This window comes from Scyliorhinus torazame, chromosome 17, assembly GCF_047496885.1.
Source record: "Scyliorhinus torazame isolate Kashiwa2021f chromosome 17, sScyTor2.1, whole genome shotgun sequence".
NCBI classification, from domain to species: domain Eukaryota; kingdom Metazoa; phylum Chordata; class Chondrichthyes; order Carcharhiniformes; family Scyliorhinidae; genus Scyliorhinus; species Scyliorhinus torazame.
This window is the reverse complement of record NC_092723.1, coordinates 6,160,087-6,177,886: the sequence shown is the minus strand read 5'-3', so window position 1 is coordinate 6,177,886 and position 17,800 is coordinate 6,160,087. Positions and strand designations below refer to the sequence as shown.

At 52.2% G+C, this 17,800-nt stretch overlaps 1 long non-coding RNA gene across 1 annotated transcript in view; it reads left to right on the top strand.

The window, feature by feature from the left end:
- Positions 1-2,227: 2,227 nt before the first annotated feature.
- LOC140393669 (uncharacterized) overlaps positions 2,228-17,800 on the top strand; it is a 103,357-nt gene continuing 87,784 nt past the window's right edge. Inside the window, exon 1 of the long non-coding RNA XR_011935707.1 lies at positions 2,228-2,347. This is a non-coding gene — a long non-coding RNA (uncharacterized lncRNA). The remainder of the gene's footprint in view (positions 2,348-17,800) is intronic.

Genomic DNA, 17,800 nt, shown 5'->3' with positions numbered 1-17,800 from the left:
AGCACGGTGCTGGAGCGGTTCATGCCTCTCCAGCCTCCCCAGTGCCAAATGGGCACCCGCCAACCAGCGCATGCGTGGGGGACTTCGTTAGCGCTGGCCCCGACTCAACATGGCGTCGGTGTTCAGGGGCCGGCCGCGCCGTAAAGTGGGCCCGGGGGGCCCCGATCGCGGGCCAGACCCCATCGGAGGTCCCCCCCGGGGACAGAGCCCCCCCCCTACCCCCACAGGCCGCCCCCCCGACCGTTCACGCAGAGTTCCCACCGGCAGCGACCAGGGGTGAAGGGCGCCGGCGGGACTCTGTCGTAACCGCGCGGCCGCTCGGCCCATCCGGGCCAGAGAATCGGCGGCCTCGCCGATTCCAGCGGCCCGCGGCTGGCGCCGTGCCAACTGCGCCGGTGGAATTGGCGCCGATTCTCGGCACCTCGGAGAATCGCGCGCCGGCGTCAGGCCGTCATGCCGCGGTTGCGCCGATTCTCCAGCCCGGCGCGGGGCTCGGAGAATCACCCCCTAAGGGGCAATTTAGCATGGCCAACCCACCTAACCTGCACATCTTTGGACTGTGGGAGGAAACCGGAGCACCCGGAGGAAACCCATGCAGACACGGGGAGAACGTGCAGACTCCGCACGGACAGTGGCCCAGCCGGGAATCGAACCTGGGACCCTGACCGAGGCCGGAATTGAATCCGGGTCCCTGGAGCTGTGAGGCAGCAGTGCTAACCACTGATTTAGCATGACATTCAACAATAGCTTGCATTTACGTAGCACCTTTAATGTGGCTGAAACATTTCAAGTCACTTCACAGGTAAGTTACGAAACAAAATCTTACTTCAAGCCACCTAAGATGATGCGAGGAGCTGACCAAAGAGGCAGGTTTAATGACCATCTTTAAGGAGGGGAGGTGGAGAGGGGGAGGTAGGGAGAGGGAGAGGGGGAGGTAGAGAGGGGGAGGAGGTGAGGGAGGGAATTGTTGAATCCTCCTGTTTCGCTGGTGCCACCTTTACCTTTGACAGCACCCCAACGGGGAATTATGAACAATTGTGGGTCAGGACAAGCTTGAGTGAAGTTAGGAATGTCAGTAATATTTCAGGAGCCCGCTCTGTGGGGTGTCAATGGTTCCTTTTCTCAAGGCAACATTTAAGAAACAGTAAAGCAGAACTGCAAGTGCCGTGTTTCCATCACCAATTTGACCTTTGCAACCCACCGTTGTCAAACGTCAAGCAACACCTAAAATTAACGAGAAAAATCCCCCAGGACGTGGAACAGAGATTTCTGCCTTTCCCCAGGTGGCAGGCACTGAAATCTTGTTCTGAAACAAAGCACGGCCATTGTGTTCTTTGTCCTCAAGCAACAGGCTTTTAGTTTATTTTGTGTTTGCGGAGGCCCCCTCGCTCGCTGTCTCTCGATCAGCGGTTCTCAAATGCATTCATCGGCAGACCACTTAGATTGTGGGGGAGGAAACCCTTACTCCACCTTACTTAGCAGTGCAAAATGAAACTGATTGGAATCAACACAAACTTATGGCAACCCCCTCCCCCCTTGCCTTACACCTAGAAAAACAGGCAGCCAATATTCCCGGCTTTCATTTCTCGTTCAACAGCTCAATTTCTTCACTCTTTCTTGTCAGAGGTTTCATTTCCCTTTACAGTTCCAGACACGCTGGATTAGCTGCAACCATGTACGAGAGGTTGGGGGGAGCGGGGGGGAGGGGGGGGGGGGGGGGGTCACTCGCTGTGGGCTATCAACCTCACCTGGAAATTTACACTAAGATTGAGCTCAAGCATTGTTTGCTGTGATGGAAACTGATTCAGCTGGGGGAGGGGGGGAGTCTTGTTTATTTGGGCAGAGCAAACAAAAATCCATGCCATTGAGTGACTTCTATCAGCCCACCCACAGTTAATACTCAGGTCTGGTTGTCCTTGAAACAAGTATTTTATTTTCTATTTCAGTCACTGAATTGAAGCAAGGTGAGGGAGGCTTTTGCGTACTATTTGTGGCAAAATCGGGCACACCTGGAAGAGGAACAATTTTGCCAGTTATGCCAGCTTATTTCGTACCAGCGAATGAACGCGGTTATCACATTCTTATGATCTTAAAAACCTCTTGTTGTTTCTCTTGAGCATTTTTGGGTTAACTGTGTTGTCAGCGCAGAGACGCAACACACTCGAGAGAGACCCAACCCCTCACATGTTCAGCTTATGTTTAATTACATTTTCTCAGTCCTGCTCCCCAACTTGCCTCTCCCAAAGGTATTGAAGGCTGAACATCTGTTTGCAGTTCCACATCTGCAAGAAAATGGAAAACAAGTGTGCACTTGTGCAAAGGCTTGATTGAATCTGCCAAATGGGTGGTGAGTGCCCAGTTTAGGTTTGTGCTGCGCTTGTTAATCCTTCCCCCCCCCCCTCCCCCCTCCCCCACCTCCCGTAGCCTAATACAAATAGGTTGCAGTTGTAAAATTGGTGTAATCTTCGTATTTAGGTGCCCATTTATAGCATTTCATCATGAAGCCACTAAGTCACTTCCTTAGACTTACCGCTCCCTCCCCATCTTGTTTTTCCATCTGGTGGTATCCATTCTACTAACTCTCTGGTGGGGCCAAGTCCAATTCAAGGATATTAAATATCTGGGTCGGGATTCTCCCCTACCCGGCATGGCGGGGGGTCCCGGCGGGATGGAGTGGCGGGAACCACTCCGGCGTCAGGCCGGCCCGAAGGTGGGGATTTCTCCGCACCATTAGGGGCCAAGCCCTCACCTTGAGGGGCTAAGCGCCCGCCGGAGTGCTTGGTGTGCCGCCAACCGGCATGCCGCGATTCCTGCCCCCGCCGAATATCCGATGCCGGAGAATTCAGCAACCGGCGGGGGCGGGATTCATGCCAGCCCCCGGCGATTCTCCGCCCGGCGGGGGGTCGGAGAATCCCGCCCATGATTCATGAAATATGTAAATAGATTGTTTTCACTGGAACGACGGAGGTTGAGGGGCGACCTGACAGAGGTTTACAAAATTGAGTGGCATAGACAGAGTGGAGAGTCAGAGGCTTTTTCCCAGGGTGGAAAAATCAATTACCAGGGACCATACGTTTACGGTGCGAGGGGCAAAGTTTAGAGGAGATGTGCGAGGCAAGTTTTTTTTTCACAGAGGGTAGTGGGTGCCTGGAACTCGCTGCCGGGAGAGGTGGTGGAAGCAGGGATGATAGTAACGTTTAAGAGGCATCTTGACGGATATATGAATAGGACGGGAATAGAGGGATACGGACCCTGGAATTACAGACGTGTTTTAGTTTAGACGGGCAGCATGATCGGCGCAGGCTTGGACGGCCGAAGGGCCTGTTCCTGTGCTGTAATGTTCTTTGTTCTTTGACCCTGCCAGTCTCAATGTTCTCGCTGCCACGATGTCCTGCACAGGCGTCTGTCCAGTGCTGAGTAGCAATTTCTCACTGGTGATGCTATTTTTTCATGTGATATCTAGGATCTTACGTAGGCAGCAGTGGTGAAAGGCATCCAGCTTTCATGGCACATATGCTGTTGCTGTTCTCTTCTATATCTCGCTGGCATAGATTGGGATTGGATCTACAGTGAACGTGTCGAATAGCAGCTTCATGGCTGTGTTGAAGGATTTGGATGTTCACACCATGTGAAGCCACAGGAAAACCAATGCGGTTTTGCTAATTCTTGTGTGGACGTTGATCTCTCCATCAGCCTCCCTGGAGATGTTGCTTCCTAGGTCGGGTTAGAGGTCTAATTTGCATTCCCCTTATGCCCCACATTTCCAACAGGAGCAAAAGTCATGGCCGACCTTTCCCTTTGTTAACCCAGGGATGATGAGGCTGTTATATTTTATATATCAGATCTGTGCAGAGATGGCACTACTTTCTATATATAAGAACTTTTTTGGAATTCTTTAAAATATCTTTGCAGTCACACAACGTCTGCACTGATATTTCCAATTCAAGCTCCCAGTTCTTTCTACCGTTAGCTAACTTTCCTCTAAGTCCACACCCAGGCTTAACCAGTCAAGCACAGTGAGCATCAATAGTAATCAGATTCCCATAATCAAACACAGAAAAATTGAACACGCTAAAGGCGAATTGTGGAGGTCCAACTAACACTTCTGCTGAAGCTAATTAGCTCAGTGCAGCCCAGAGATCAAACAAAGGACTGTCTTGCTTTGAATGACTTAGTTACTCACTGGATCACCTCCTATCATTTTATAACCTCACATTACTTACAGAAAGTGGCAAGGAATCAATTTCTCTGCAGTTGCTATTTCTGTCAGTTATCCATTGCTGCAAAATGCCCTCCCCTCGGATTCTAATACAACAATTTGCCTTTAGGTCCTGTGCTGCTTTAAAGAAGCAACTTGCATTGATGTCATAGATCATAGAATTTACAGTGCAGAAGGAAACCATTCGGCCCATCGAGTCTGCACCGGCTCTTGGAAAGAGCACCCTACCCAAGGTCAACACCTCCACCCTATCCCCATAACTCAGTAACCCCACCCAACACTAAGGGCAATTTTGGACACTAAGGGCGATTTATCATGGCCAATCCACCTACCCTGCACATCTTTGGACTGAGGGAGGAAACCGGAGCACCCGGAGGAAACCCACGCACACACGGGGAGGATGTGCAGACTCCGCACAGACAGTGACCCAAGCCGGAATCAAGCCTGGGACCCTGGAGCTGTGAAGCAATTGTGCTATCCACAAGGCTACCGTGCTGCCCTAATGTAGCTAACATTTCTTGAAGCATCCCAAAGAACTTTGCAACCAGTGATTTATTCTTGGAGCGTACCTGCTGTTATATGGATGCAGAATAGATGCTAACTTGGCAAGAAGCAGTCTCGCACAAATGGCAAATAAGATGAATGACTAGTTAGTTGACTTGAGGTGAAGCCAGCCTTGGGGGCTGTTCTTCAAATAAGCTCCATAAAGCCCAGGTGAACCAGTAAAATAGTGTTGTGTCCCTGATCTTGTCACGCAATGAATCTACAGGACTGCTGGTGACTTAGCCAGAACTAGAATTTATGAATGTACACGTGGTAAGGTAATGATCAGATACAGACCAAGTTATCATTGAGTTACATTACACACTCCTGGAACCACCCTTATGTATGACTGTCTGACACCACCTGCTGGTGGGAGGTCACACTGCTGAGTACATGGCCACCTGCTGGTGGGAGGTCACACTGCTGGGTATATGTAATATTATCTACAGGCATATCACCACAAATAGGATCTCAATTTAACACTTCACCTGAAAGAAACAGCACTGGTGAATGTCCTCACGGTGAGTTACACAGCTTTCATGCTAATTGAATCCAATGTGCATCCACTGGCGAGATATTTACAATGGATTTATTCCACAGGAACAGGGTCATTCATCTCAATAGGTCTGTGCCAGTGATAATGCTCCGAAGGAGCCTTGATCCACGGGTGCGATTTAACTAAATGCAACTGTCGTGTTAAGCATGTTGAGATAACACGGGCTGCAACTGGATGCAGCTATATCTCAAGTAGACTCCAGACCTTGAGTTTAGATCAACTTGATTTATTGAACCTGTCACACAGTTAGCACAGTTCTCTGTGAGTTCAACACTCTGCTAACCTAGCTGTGATTTCTCTATCTAGACTGAACCAGACTAGCTCTTCACCACGTGCTGTATGCGTTACGTGATATGTACACTGGACTCACTCTGCAGATGGCCCTAGTGGAAAGAGGGGGAGTATGAGTGCCTCGTGCCTTTTATAGTGGGAAACCACCTCCCAAGTGTTCCGCCTGCTGATTGGTTATGTCCTGTTCCCTGTGCTCATTAGCTGCCTGTCTGTATCTCATTAAGTGCCTGTCAGCATATCATGGCAGGAACAAAGTCCCACAGTGAGCACGTTTAGCCGCGTGGTTCCCGGTTGGTGTCTGACCCTGTCACAAATGAGTCGGAGTCTTGTATATGTGTCCCAGTTGTAGCGGTTTTTTGGCAAAATTTCTGGACTCTTTGAGATTCAAAACTGCACCCTTGAAATTTCAGTCTAAACCTCACTCGTGCAGTGCTGAGGTCCCAGGTTCGAATCCCGGCTCTGGGTCACTGTCTGTGTGGAGTTTGCACATTCTCCCCGTGTTTGCGTGGGTTTCACCCCCACAACCCCAAGATGTGCAGGTTAAGTGGATTGGCCACGCTCAATTGCTCTTTAATTGGAAAAATAATAATAATTGGGTCCTCTAAAAAATTTTTAAAACCTCACTCTTCAGATTTTAGTCTATGCTACCATGTATGGTATTGAGACATCAAAATGGGAGTGAAGAGGATTGTGATAACCCTCACGAAGCCCACAGGGCTACACTGATAGATCTCCCTGTGGGAATTGATGGAATACCAATTTCCCCGCGAGTGGGTGGAGGTCTACCCAGCTGGGGCTCGTTACTTAGGCCTTTAAATACCGGCCCAAACTGGGACTGGTACTCTCGCTGGTCCCCGACAGGAACCCTATTGTTGTATGCCGCAATAGTGGCCTTAACCTTTAAGTTTATATTAAAGTTAAGTGAACCTTTTTTCTCGGTCTCCTGGATCAGTCCTCTGGCGATGAGGAAAAAGGAAAGCAAAAAAGTGTTTCTGGCCAACATTGCCGTAACCAAATAGTCCGACAAGAAAATGAAATGAAGGAGATTCGAAGGTGCCGATGTTCGGGAAGTTGGAGCCACACAATGCAGGTGGACAGGATTGTGGTCAATTTGCTGAAAGAATGTGATACTTCTTCCCGGAAACACATAGACACAGAAGACTGACAGCAGGGGATTCTCCTGACCGTTTGTGGGGCACCAACGTTCAGCATCATCAAAAGCCTTACCTATTGGCAGACCTAACCCTGGACCGAAAAAGAGCCATTGAGCTGTCTATATCTCATGAAAACACAAAGAGGCCCAGGAACCCCAGGGTTCCATCAATTACAATGCCAACAGTGTCAGATGACCCCTAGACAAGAGTACGACGCCCCCTAGGGACGCTGCTCAGGTGATCCACCCGTCTTTATGTCAACAATCAGGTAAACGTTACCAAGACAAGGCTCGATTGCCACGGGCTACGGCAGACAGATGGGAGATCGCCCCAGAGGACTAGAGAGAGCAGTCACAGCATTGCTGGGTGGTCGCAAGACCTGCCAAAACCAAGGTTGCCAGAATTGGCAGGGCGCATACTGTTCCAGCCAGAAGACGGAGCCACTTCTGGACAGGGCCTTATACATTGACCAGGAAGAGCTGATAGAATGGAACTGCATCACCGCCCCCAAGGTGGCCCCGATCCGGATTCAGCTCCAGGTCAATGGTCACCTCCTAGACACAGGAGCCACAGGAGACCTTCTTCCCAATCCGAATGGGCACCCTCAGGCTTACACGACACCGGGGACAGATTGGCAACATATACAGGGGAACCATTAAAAATCGTAGGAGCCATCGTGACCTTAGTCACCGACCAACAACAGTCCGACTTCCATTGATTGTTATACAGAACCAGGACCCAGTCTTTTAGGCCAAGGTTAGTTGCAGAAACTTTGCCTCGACTGGCAGCAGATCTTCAAGATGTGCACTGGCAACTTATATGAGATCCTTGGGAAATATCCAGGAAAGTTTTGCAGGTAGGCCTTGGGAAAATAAAAAGGGCCTGGGAAAAAATTTATGTCGATCTAGAGATCCAGCCTAAGTACTTTAGGGTATGACCGGTCCCTTATGCCCTCCCCACGAAGGTGGAAACTGAATTGCAATAGTTGCAGACCTGAGGCATTGTACGCCCGGTCCAATTCACGGAATGGACAGCACCAGTGGTCCCGGTGTTGAAGCCGGACAGGTCAGTCCGCTTTTGAAGCAGTTATGAGAATACGGCGAACGGCGCCTTATGCTTGGACTGGTACCCCATGCCTCACATCGAGGACCTGCAGGCTGACCGGGGGCCACACAACAACCTGGAAGACGTCCTCCAGCGATTCTCCAATGCAGGCCTGCTAAAGAGCAGCACGTGCGTGTTCCAGGCAAAGGAAGTCATGTAGCCTGGAGGTCGCGTTAATCGGGATGGCCTGCACCGATTGGAAGGAAAAGTACAGACCATAAAAGGAGCCCCAACAATGGCAAACAAAGCAGAACGAAAGTCATTCCTGGTGCCTGTAAATTACTGTGGGAAATTCATACTAAATCTAGCTACCCTGCTGGCAGCCTTCTACCCAGTCTTAGCAAACGCTGCAGGCAGAAATGTTCACCAGGGTAAAAAGGCAATTGCTGACAGCTAAAATACTGGAATACTCTGAACCCTCAAGACCGCTCATCCTCACCTTTGAAGCTTTGTCTTATTGAATTGGAGCGGTCTATCCCATAGATGGGTCAATGGCATTGAACAACCAATAGGGTAAGTGTCCAGGATCCCCGGCTGACACGGAGGGGCGATACGCCCAGATCGTGAAAGAGGAATTGGTTGTGGTTTCAGCAGTGAAGAAGTTCCATCAATGTGTCTTCGGACCCCGTTTCACCATGATTATGGACCATAAACTCCTATTGGGCCTCACCAAGGAGAACAAGGCAATTGCCCCGATAGCCTGGGCCTGGGTCCAACGCTCGGTGCTACTATGAGCAGCCTATGAGTATACATTAATGCATCCCCCAGGAGCGCAGATGCATTAAATCGGCTACCACTGTCCATAAACCCACCCCCACTAGTGATGGACAAAGTTGTGATAACCTTAAACCCTACCTGTGACACCCAAGCAGATCCACACATGGACTCAAAGGGATTCTGCACTGATGAACGTGTGCCACATCGTCCTGAGCAGTGGGATCCAGGGAGCCACCACGGAAAATGATAGCCCTTCCTTGTGACGTGGCAAGAACTCAGCGTAGACATTGGTATAATTCTGTGGGAAGCGCGAGTGGTCGTCCCACGACCAGGCCAACGTACAATACTGCAAGAACGACACAACTGATATCCTAGCGTCTCGAAAATGAAGATGAAGGAGGTGTGCATGGTGACGTGTACTGACTGACCGAGGACATCGGGCACGTGGTAAAACTGTGCTCAACTTGCCAGGAGAGATGTTACCTCCTCCTGTTGGCCTCGCTCCACCCCTGGGAATGGGAGAGCACCCCTGGGAATGGGAGGGCAGCCCTGGGAATGGGAGGGCAGCCCTGGGAATGGGAGAGCAGCCCTGGGAATGGGAGGGCAGCCGTGCGAATGGGAGGGCAGCCCTGGGAATGGGAGGGCAGCCCTGGGAATGGGAGAGCACCCCTGGGAATGGGAGAGCAGCCCTGGGAATGGGAGGGCAGCCCTGGGAATGGGAGGGCAGCCCTGGGAATGGGAGGGCAGCCGTGGGGGTGGGGGCATGCTTATCTTGCTGGACCATTCATGGGATTAATGTTCCTGCTTCTCATAGACGGTCATTGAAAATGGCTGGACGTGTACCGGGTGGCCTCCACTACCTCAAGAGCCATAGTGCAAAACTGCACCTGTCATTCAGTTTCCACGGAGTACCAATAGTCCTTGTCACGGACAATGGGACCTCATTTACCAGCAAGGAGTTCCAGACATTCATGTGTACCAATGGAGTGTGTACCAATGGAGTGTAACACATTCACCTCGCCCCAATACCATCTGTCCTCGAATAGTTTAGCCGAGCGGGTGGTCCATTCAAATGCGGCATGAGGAGGCAGCACACAGTCTCAATATGAAGCTGGCACAATCCTGGTTTAACTACAGGACCATGCTGCACGTAACAACCAACCAATGTGGCTCCGGGAGAACTACTCATGGGTCGACGCCACAGTACCCACCTGAGTTTAACGTTCCCGAATCTCAACGGGAAAGTGGATGCAAAGCAAGACTTACAAAAACAAACACGTCACAGCCACTGGACGCAAGACAGAAAGACAGAGTTTTCAGAATGGGAGACGGCGTACATGTCCGTCATTTTGGGGACAGCTCTCAATGGATCCCAGGGGTGGAGAAACCAGGGCCGGTATCATCAAGACAAGGGGAAAAAAACATGTGTGAAACACGAGGACCACCTCGGGTGCAGGGAGCCCACCTTAGGGGGAGCCACGCCAGGCAAATCGGTACCCTCACCATCCTTCATGCATCCGACAAACCAGAGGCACAGCCCACCAGGAACCAATGTCTGAGCCAACAGGATTATGAAGACTTGGCCCCCGATATGGACACCAGACGACAGAACTCCCAGGGGATGGTGCAGTCGAAGATTTAGGTTTAGATTTAGATTTATTGCCACATGTACCGAGGTACAGTGAAAAGTATTGTTCCGCGTACAGTCCAGGCAGATCGTTCCGTAATGAAAAACATTAACATACAATAAATACACAATGTAGGTACATAGACGCATCGGGTGAAGCACACGGAATGTTGTGCTACTCAGTAGAGAAGATGTGTGGAGAGATCAGTTCATTCCATGAGAGGGTCATTCAAGAGTCATGACCAGATGAAACCCCAGCTGTGGCCCTTCGGCGCTCCACGTGAAACAGACGCCCCCTGATTCGCTATACGCACCCGGCCCTGCTCTGCCCCGCTGGCAGACACGTGGCCACACACGAAGCGGCAAAGAAGGCCCCATCAGCAGGACACTGAGGGGCATGATTTGGATTTGCAGTGGGAGGGATCTGATAACCCTCACGAGACCCACAGGGATACACAGATAGATCTCCCCAGTGAGTCTCAGAAAATATGAGCTTCGCCATTAGTGGGCGGGGGACCACCCAGGTGGGGCTTGTTATTTAACCCTTTAAATACCCATCTCAACCGGGAGCAGGACTCTCGCTATCCCCCAACTGGGACCCTCTTGGTGTATGCTGCGGAATAAACTTAAGTGAACCTATTTCTTGGATTTCCGAATGATTAAAAGGATGATAAGAAGATAGAATTAGATAAGGTGATGTCTACTACTTACACTTTGAGTAGAACTATTTAATTTGCAGCCAGACCAATAAGATCACTTTTGGACAGATGTGCTCATCTTGGCAAATCTTGTAAACCAATTCTTCTTCTTGAGGTCCCCGCCCAAAGGTAGGTCTGATCCTCAGCGTTGCAGTCTTCACCTGCGCTGGGTTAAGGAGGCAGGTCCCAAAGCCACTGCAGCCGGAATGGGGATTGAACTCCATGCTGTTAGTGTGGTGGTATGTATTAGGGGTAATACGGTACACCATGAATGCCGAGGAGCTATTGGAGGACAGATGCTGGATCCCGATTGGATCCGCCGCCTACTGGGCTCCACCCAGATAGGCGGGGTATAAGAACCTGGGTATAATCCCCGCAGCTGAATTCTGTGACTGAGCTGCTGGGGAACGAGTCTGAACAAGTCTGCTCAATAAAGCCTCGATTGAAGTTCTTTACGTCTCGCCTCGTGTGTGATCGATGGTGCTACAATTTATTGAGCAAACTTAAAAAGGAATATGGAGCTCCGGATCGCCCCGGAGTGCCTGCGAATCGGCCCCCAAGCAGCAAACGCAACATCGGCGTTTAAACACTGGCTGGTGTGCTTTGAGGGATACCTCCGAACGGCCCCCGGCAGACCAACAGAAGACCAGAAGATGCAGGTCCTGCATTCCAGGGTGAGTCCCGAAATCTACTCACTCATCGAGGACGCGGAAGAATTCCCAGCGGCCCTCAACTTGCTGAAGGAGATCTACATTAAGCCCGTTAACCAGGTCTACGCACGCTACTAGCTCGCGACGAGACGACAAATCCCCGGGGAATCGCTAGACGATTTCTTCAATGCTCTAACGATCCTGGGACGTAACTGCAACTGCCCAGCGGTTACGGCGAACGAACATACGGACCTCCTGATCAGAGACGCTTACGTAGCAGGTTTGGCATCGTCGCAAATTCGCCAGAGACTTTTAGAGAAAGACTCGGACTCACAGAGGTACGGGCCCTTGCAGCCTCCCTCGATGTGGCCTCCCAAAACGCCCGCGCCTATGCCCCCGACCGCGCTGCAGCCCCTTGGGCTGCGTGGACCCCCGCCGCGACCGACCCCCGGCAACCCCAACCCCTCCGCAAGCGTGCGCAGCCAGAATCCCAGACCACCCGGGGGGCCCCCGCTGCTACTTTTGCGGACAGTCAAAACACCTCCCGCCAGCGCTGCCCGGCCCGCTCGGCCACCTGCAAAAGCTGCGGTAAAAAGGGGCACTACGCAGCGGTGTGCCAGTCCCGTGGGGCCACCGCTATCTCCGGGGAACAAATGGGACCAACGGCTCAACCCCCCCACCGACCACGGGCGGCCAACGGGCGCCGCCATTTTGGACCCCGGACACCGCGAGGGGGGGACGGGCGCCGCCATCTTCCTACCCACAGGCCGCGTGCGATCCATGGGAGCAGCCATTTTGTCCACCCCCGACCGCGTGCGATCCATGGACGCCGCCATCTTGGCTGACAGGCAAGGACCCCGGCGTGGACGGCTCCACACTGCCAGAAGACAACGATCTGATACACCAACCATGTTTGGCATCGGTGACCCTCGACCAGTCGCGGCCCCGGACGCTCCAGACGACAACGACAAAGGTTCTGGTGAACGACCACGAGACGCCGTGTTTGATCGACTCGGGGAGCACGAAGAGTTTTATTCACCTGGACACGGTAAAACGCTGTTCCCTTGTAATTCGGCCAAGCACCCAAAAAATATTCCTGGCGGCGGGTCCCCACTCCGTTGAAATCAAAGGGTTCTGCATCGCAAACCTCATGGTGCAGGGGAGAGAGTTCAAAAATTACCGGCCGTACGTCCTTCCCCACCTCTGCGCTCCCACCCTCCTGGGGTTGGACTTCCAATGCAACCTCCAGAGCTTAACATTCAAATTTGGCGGCCCTATTCCCCCACTATCTGTGGCCTCGCGACACTCAAGGTCGAACCGCCCTCCCTGTTTGCGAACCTCACCCCGGATTGCAAACCCGTCGCCACTAGGAGCAGACGGTACAGCACCCAGGACCGGACGTTTATCAGGTCCGAAGTCCAGCGGCTGCTGAAGGAAGGCATAATCCAGGCCAGCAATAGTCCCTGGAGAGCCCAGGTGGTAGTAGTGAAGACAGGGGAGAAGCAAAGGATGGTTGTAGACTACAGTCAGACCATCAACAGGTACACGCAGCTAGATGCGTACCCTCTTCCCCGCATATCCGACATGGTCAATCGGATTACACAGTACAAGGTCTTCTCCACAGTGGACCTCAAGTCCGCCTACCACCAGCTCCCCATTCGCCCCGGTGGCCGCAAGTACACTGCCTTCGAAGCAGACGGACGGCTATACCACTTCTTAAGGGTTCCACTCGGCGTCACGAACGGAGTCTCGGTCTTCCAACGAGAGATGGACCGAATGGTCGACCAGCACGGTTTACGGGCCACGTTCCCGTACCTCGACAACGTCACCATCTGCGGCCACGACCAGCAGGACCACGACGCCAACCTCCGCAAATTCCTCCAGACCGCTAACGCCCTCAACCTCACCTACAACGAGGAAAAATGCGTGTTTAGCGCCGACCGTCTAGCCATCCTTGGCTACGTAGTGCGTAATGGAGTGATAGGCCCCGACCCCGAACGCATGCGCCCCCTCATGGAGTTCCCTCTCCCCAATGTACCAAAGCCCTGAAACGCTGCCTGGGCTTCTTTTCTTATTACTCCCAGTGGGTCCCCCAGTACGCAGACAAGGCCCGCCCACTAATCCAGTCCACTACTTTTCCCCTGTTGACAGAGGCCCGCCAGGCCTTCAGCCGCATCAAAACGGATATCGCAAAGGCCACGATGCGCGCCATCGACGAGTCCCTCCCCTTCCGAGTCGAGAGCGACGCGTCCGACGTAGCTCTGGCGGCCACGCTCAACCAAGCAGGCAGACCCGTGGCCTTTTTCTCCCGGACCCTACACGCTTCAGAAATCCGCCACTCCTCAGTAGAAAAGGAGGCCCAGGCCATAGTGGAAGCTGTGCAACATTGGAGGCATTACCTGGCCAGTAGGAGATTCACTCTCCTCACTGACCAACTGTCGGTAGCCTTCATGTTCGATAGTGCACAGCGGGGCAAGATAAAAAACGACAAGATCCTGCGGTGGAGGATCGAACTCTCCACCTACAATTATGAGATCTTGTACCGTCCCGGAAAGCTGAACGAGCCGTCCGATGCCCTATCTCGCGGCACTTGTGCCAACGCACAAGTGGACCGTCTCCAAGCCCTCCACGAGGACCTCTGCCACCCGGGGGTCACTCGTTTCTACCACTTCATAAAGGCCCGCAACCTCCCGTACTCCGTCGAGGACGTCCGAACAGTCACCAGGAACTGCCAAATCTGCGCAGAATGCAAACCGCATTTTTTCAGGCCAGATAGAGCGCACCTGATAAATGCTTCCCGTCCCTTTGAACGCCTCAGTTTGGATTTCAAAGGCCCCCTCCCCTCCACCGATCGCAACACGTACTTTCTTAACGTCGTTGACGAATACTCCCGCTTCCCCTCCGCCATCCCCTGCCCCGACATGACCGCGGCCACCGTCATTAAAGCCCTCGGCACCATCTTTACCCTGTTCGGTTTCCCCGCCTACATCCATAGCGACAGGGGGTCCTCCTTCATGAGTGACGAGCTGCGTCAATTCCTGCTCAGCAAGGGCATAGCCTCGAGCAGGACGACCAGCTACAACCCCCGGGGGAACGGGCAGGTAGAGAGGGAGAACGGAACGGTCTGGAACACCGTCCTACTGGCCCTACGGTCTAGGAGTCTCCCAACTTCCCGCTGGCAGGAATTCGTCCCGGATGCCCTTCACTCCATCCGGTCCCTGCTGTGTACCACCACTAACCAAACGCCTCACAAGCGCCTCCTTGTCTTCTCTAGGAGGTCCGCTTCTGGAACGTCACTTCCGACCTGGCTGGCGGCCCCGGGTCCCATCCTGCTCCGGAAACATGTGCGGGCGCACAAATCAGACCCGCTGGTGGAAAAGGTACATCTACTCCACGCAAACCCGCAGTACGCCTACGTGGCGTACCCAGACGGCCGACAGAACACGGTCTCTCTGCGGGACCTGGCGCCCGCCGGAGCTCCCCCCCCCCCCAACACAAATCACCTCCCCCTCACTCCCGCCGGTGCACCCCACAGCCACCCCCTTCCCGGGGAGATCGGTCCTCCTCCCAGGCCCGTCCAGGAGTAAGGAAACAGAAGGGGACAGCGCGATGCTCCCAGAGTCGACCAGACCCGAGCCAGCACCACCACCACCACCCGGGCTGAGACGATCGGAAAGGACGACCAGAGCACCATCTCGACTCATCGAATCGACTTCAGATGTATATAATTCAGGGGCCCAGTAAAGCGGCATTGTTGTAAATAGTTAACGCTGCAAATCGGGTAAAATGTGAATAATTCGGTGGCCCAGTAAAAGCGGCATGATTGTATATAGTTCAATGGTTAAGGTACCGACCCTGTAAACCCCGACCACCATACCACCCACCACCCCGCCGGGTTCATTTTTAACAAGGGGAGAATGTGGTAGTATGTATTAGGGGTAATATGGTACACCATGAATGCCGAGGAGCTATTGGAGGACAGATGCTGGATCCCGATTGGATCCGCCGCCTACTGGGCTCCACCCAGATAGGCGGGGTATAAGAACCCGGTTTACTCTCCGCAGCTGCATACTGTGACTGAACTGCTGGGGAACAAGTCTGAACAAGTCTGCTCAATAAAGCCTCGATTGAAGTTCTTTACGTCTTGCCTCGTGTGTGATCGATGGTGCTACAGTTAGCCCATCACAGGCAAGGCTACGGGCCAAGGACTGGAAAATGGGTTTCGAGTAGATAGGTGTTTGATGGCTGGCGCAGATGAGATAGGCCAAAAGGTCTCTTTCTGTGCTGTATGACTCTATAACTGACCCAACCAGCCCCCTATTGAGACTAAATTGCTGTGGCAATGTACACTTCTACATTTAAGGCAGCACGGTAGCATAGTGGTTAGCACAATTGATTCCCGGCTTGGGTCACTGTCTGTGTGGAGTCTGCACATCCTCCCTGTGTCTGCGTGGGTTTCCTCCGGTTGCCTCCCACAGTCCAAAGATGTGCAGGTTAGGTGGATTGGCCATGATAAATTGCCCTTAGTGTCCAAAATTGCCCTGAATGTTGGGTGGGGTTACTGGGTTATGGGGATAGGGTGGGGGTGTTGACCTTGGGTAGGGTGCTCTTTCCAAGAGCCGGTGCAGACTCGATGGGCCGAATGGCCTCCTTCTGCACTGTAAATTCTATGATTTATGTTGCCGCCTAGAGCTACGGATAGTGCTGGGAGAGACTCCAATTCCTTTCCATCACAGGGATGGCCGGGAATCGCTCCCTGTCTTATTGCTTGCCTTCGTCATATGTTGGAAGGATTTACAAGTAAATGCTGAACCTGTTTAGCTGCATTCCTTGGCCATCAAGACCTGGAGTGGGACTTGAACCTAGAACTCTTGGTTCAGAGGCTGGAACATTGACCAACGGCGCCACAAGTGAGCCAATTAGAAGGCAGCGTATTCACTCGTCCTTCTGGAGCGGTGATTTCATCTCGTCTTCTGCTGACTGGCCTTACGGAAAGGGACTTCACGGCAGGGGGTGAGGGGAATTTTGATAAGGGCCTCAAATCTTGCGCTGGCTGTTAATTTAAATGGTAGTCTGGTGCTAACCATGATACTGAGAGGCTGCACACCTCAGCAGGGCATCATAGTTTGTGTCGTCACTTCAATCTAGCCTGCACTACATAAAGTCTGATTGCACCTCTTAAAGAGGATCTGCTTCTGGCTGTAGAGGCAAGTGGCTGGGGGGAATGTGTCACATCTGCAGCTGGGCAAGGAACATACTACAGGGTTTTCCGTGACACAGCACTGGAGAGGCCGGTGCAGGAGCTGGTCAGGAAAATGGATGTGCTCTACCCATAAGGGGTCAGGATTCCGCACAGGAACCAGATGTCACCGATACTGAGTGGGCAGGGAAAGGAGATAGTAATTATGGCTGGCCGTGTAGTCTCAAAGGACAATATGTAACACCTATTTTATTTTATTCTTTTTTAAATTTAGACTACCCAATTCATTTTTTCCAATTAAGGGGCAATTTAGCGTGGCCAATCCACCTAACCTGCACATTTTTTGGGTTGTGGGGGCGAAACCCACGCAAACACGGGGAGAATGTGCAAACTCCACATGGACAGTGACCCAGAGCCGGGGTCGAACCTGGGACCTCAGCGCCGTGAGGCAGCAGTGCTAATTACCACACCACTGTGCTGCCCCTGGCCAATATGCAACACTGAAAGAGGTTCAATGACCTCACATAAGTAATTAAGGTCAGTGAATGCAAATTCAATGCCATAGCCTTATATATAAAACCCAAACATATCACTCCTTTTTGCCCCCTCTTTCACTGCTTATTCACCCCTTTCCTGAAATGCTGGCCCATCACAGCACATGAAGGAATATAGATACAGTCAACAGCGACCATCATCAGTGAACAGAACAGCAATTTGTATTTATAAAGCACCTTAATATAGGAAGGCAACGCCCAACACTTCACAGGGGAGCTATCAAACAAGACTGACATTGAGCCACTTGGAACAGATGATGAAAAGCTTCATCAAAGAGATATGTTTGAAAGAGAATCTTAAAGGAAGAAAGCGAGGTAACGAGGAGGAGAGGTTTAGGGCAGGAATTCCAGAATAATGGGCCCGGCAGCTGATGGCACAGCTACCCCGCCCCCACACTGACTCGCTGTGAGATACGCTAAATCAGCAAGTCAAGGGGGGAGTCCGAGATTTCCCTCTTCTCTTTCGCTCAGTGAATCATTCCATGCA